We start from the raw sequence: 4,144 nt of genomic DNA, 5'->3' as shown, positions 1-4,144 counted from the left end.
CTACAAAAAGTGTCTTCTCATAAACCGTAGGTCTGATCGGTCTGAAATTTCATATGTATGTTTAGGATGCATGTCTCCCTATAGCGCATTCATCGCTAAGAGATCCAATCCAAGATGGTGGAGAAACTGCCATTTAAATTTTTAAAATGTAAAAAAATTGGGCTGCAAAGTTCAAGTGTTTATCATTTTGTACAACAATAATCTACGGACATAAAACTCACTGCCCATGAATATGCTCCTACAATGTTGCACCACATCGAAGCATTTGCAGATTCGCCCATAGGTGGCACTATAATGAGCAATTTAGCATACAATGCTTGCCATTTCCACCCCATTGGATGAAAATGTATGAAACTTGGTACACTTACTCATTCCTTATGCGTAACAAACTTGTCATTTGCCATAGTCTCCGTCATGGTGGATTTGGCTGCAGGTTGGAAATTTGGCAAAACCTACAAAAAGTTTATTCTCAAAAACCGAAGAAGAAAGTTCAATTGGTCTGAAATTTCATATGTATGTTTAGGGTGCATGTCTCCATATAAGGTGTTAACGGCTAAGAAATCCAATCCAGGATGGTGGAGAAACTGGGATTCAGAAATTAAAATTACAAAAATTGGGCCACAATGTTTAAGTGCTTTTTTTACAACAATAATCTAGGGACATTAACCTCACTGGAAACGAAGAGGGTACTACCATGTTGCACCATCTCAAAGCATTTGCAGATTCGACCAGAGGTGGCAATACAGTCAACAAATCAGAATGCAAATTTCCAAGTGCTGGCATTTCCACGCTGTTAGACAAAAATGTATGAAACCTGGTATACTTACGTCATCCCTCATGTGGAACAAATTTGCCAATTGGACCCATGATTTGCCATGATGGTGGCAGGTTGAAAATTTGGCAAAAATCCACAAAAAGGCTAACGGCTAAGAAATCCAATCCAAGATGGCAGAGAAACTGGCATTCAAAGTTCAAGTGCTTATAATTTTGTACAACAATAATCTAGGGAGATTAAACTCACTGGATACGAAGAAGGCACTACCATGTTGCCCATGTTGCACCACGTTGAAGCATTTGCATGACTCTAGCACTTACAAGATTTTCAAAATGCAGGTACCGTTGGATTCCTTGGCTCAAGCCGAGTTCAACGCACCCTATGACATCATCTTCCACCATGTTGGATTTTGTGAAAAACACTTAAAATTACCTTTCACCAATCTGCACGAAACTCAGTATGCACAATCTATATACCAATGTTTACAAAAGCCTTACAAGGATTTTTTATCTTCGAAAGCTTACGCTCGTTACAGCCAATCGAAATTGGCGGCAAAGCCGCCAAACAGGTGGTGGGGTCATATCTCAGTAACGTATGTATCAAAACCACATTTGGCACACTCATCAGGGATGGTCCCATGACCCCTGTCAACAAGTCTATGTAGACACCTCAAACTCTCTAGGGCCACCAATGTGTCAAAGTTGGAAGTGCGTTTATGCTGAACTGTATGCTCGATTTTTAAAACTGTAGTAGGGATTCAAATGTGGCTATGGCGTGTTTCACTTGTTGCCTTTGATGCGTTGGTTCCACTATGTGCTTGGCCCCCATATCGTTGCTTGCAGCTATGTTCTATTATTAGAAGTATTATTGGTTCTAGCTGGTATAGTACTTTTACCACTTCATTGTTATGGTATTCATCTCATCTTGATAAAATACTGGGAATGTGTCATGGTGTTTGTTTGTTTGTATATATGTATGTATGTATGTACAGTATTGTGATATAATGACAAGTTGTTTGTTCGAGGGTCAGGCTGGTGTAGTGCACAGAGCAGAGGTTTTGAAGGAAAAATAAAACTTTACTTATTCCAAAAAGAATGGTTAACTCAAAATTTAATCCGATTACACCAGGTATCAAAAGGCAAAACAGATCTCTTCTATAAATCAAACATAATATCTTGTGGGTCCTTATAGCCGGCCAACCACACCACTCTCTCCCTGCTTTGTCCTTCCACTCCCCCTTTGCTCTTCTCCCCTGGGCACAAGTAGTCATCCCATCAAACAACTGATGACCCACAAGTGTGTTATTAGATAACATAACAATGATGGTACAGTAGCCTAACGCTCAAGGTCTGTAGCTGTGCACTTTATAAAATAGTTGGTGATGTCCTATCTATAGGAAAATACCTATCTTCTTAATACAGTAGCTATTCCTAAACTCATGATTGTGTCGTAGACTATCCCATATCTCATAGGCTATTGTTTCTTTGCTTAAGAAATCCTAACGTAGCCTTAATATTCAATTATATCTCAAATAGTCGGTCTGTTAGGCAGCAAACGTCTTGTAGGCAGATGTAATTTCTTTTAACTTGTATGTACTTGTATGTATGTATGTATGTATGTATGTATGTATGTATGTATGTATGTATGTATGTATGTATGTATGTATGTATGTATGTATGTATGTATGTATACAGTATATGTACATTGTGTGTGTGTGTGTGTGTGTGTGTAGTAGTATGTATGTGTGCGTGTGTGTGTGTGTAGTATTTTCACTATGTGTGTGTGTGTGTGTGTGTGTGTGTGTGTGTGTGTGTGTGTGTTGGGGTTGGTGGGTTCGGGCCGGGTCCGCCCCGGCTCACCCTGCCCCGGACCCCTGGTCCACTCTGCTCGCTCCCGGTCCAGACGCTCGCCCCTGCTCGCCCGCCCCTGGTTCCTTCTGCTCGCCCCCTGCCCTCGGTCCAGACCCTCGTCCTTGCCCCAGACCCTCGTCCTTGCCCCAGACCCTGCCCTCGGTCCAGACCCTCGTCCTTGCCCCAGACCCTCGTCCTTGCCCCAGACCCTCGTCCTTGCCCCAGACCCCTGACTCGCCCTGCTCTCCCCTTGGCAAGTGAGGCTGGAAGCAATACTGACAAGTGACGCAGTGACACCTGTGACCCTGGCAGCCACACCATAATGATTATGACACCATGGTCTCTCCCTCACTCCATGCACATAACCTTGGCGTCATCCTCGATCCTACCCGATGCAAGTATGTATGCATGTACAGGTATGTATGTATGTATGTATGTATGTATGTATGTATGTATGTATGTATGTATGTATGTATGTATGTATGTATGTGTACTGTATGTATGTATGTATGTATGTATGTATGTATGTATGTATGTATGTATGTATGTATGTGTGTATGTACTGTATGTGTACTGTATGTATGTATCTCCTTTAACCATCATATCCATCAGATGTTGAAAGCTTCATTCTTTCATTTCTGCAGTATTGCAAAGTCAGGTCATTACTCTCTTGCCCTGTCACTGAAACACTCATCCACACATTCATCTCCTGCTCGTCTCAGCTACTCTAACTCCCTTCTGTCTGACATCAATGATCTCTCTTTCTCTCTCTCTTTCTCTCTCTCTCTCTCTCTCTCTCTCTCTCTCTCCATAACCATAAGATGGCTCAGTACTCTGCAGCCAGACTCCACATGGTGCAGTCCTGACATCACATCACCCCCATCCTCTTTGAACTCTATAGATGTGTAATTTGATTGTGTAAATTGTGTGTGTAACCTAGTATCTGTAATTGAGCACATTCACTGTGATTGTACACTGTACCTTTAGAATCTAAATCTGAGCTAACTTTGTCTGCCAGCTAACGTCTGTCAGAGTAATCCAGGCTGCTTCACAATCACAGTTTGTGCGTTTGGGTACCCAACCCATAAGGCAATAGAAGAATGCATCGAGTTGCTGATTGGATCTCAGCACACACTCAAGCTTTGAAACCAGGTGTGGCCACGCCTATATGAGAATATAATCATTGTACCCTGTTTACCCTGGGTACAAATATGTATGTTTCTCCAGTCCGTGATTTATCTGTAGACTGTACCTAGACTGTTAAAAGGCATATAGGTTGAGGAAAATGGCTGTTTTCAGAGAAATGTCTTGGTTTAACCTGATCCTGTTAGCTGTTTCTAATTATGATATTGAACCCTGAATGTGGCAGTCGGCTGGAGTTTTCTGTAAGAAAACTGTCTCCCTTCACATAGACATACATCCCATCAGAGATAAGGGTGACATTCCATGGTTGGTACATTCTGTGGACAACAGCAAATGTTATGGTTAGAGATAGAGACCTGGGCGCCGAACTATCGGC

Source organism: Borostomias antarcticus (assembly GCF_949987555.1).
Source record: "Borostomias antarcticus genome assembly, chromosome: 22".
Lineage (NCBI taxonomy): Eukaryota > Metazoa > Chordata > Actinopteri > Stomiiformes > Stomiidae > Borostomias > Borostomias antarcticus.
Note: the sequence above shows the minus strand (reverse complement) of the source record.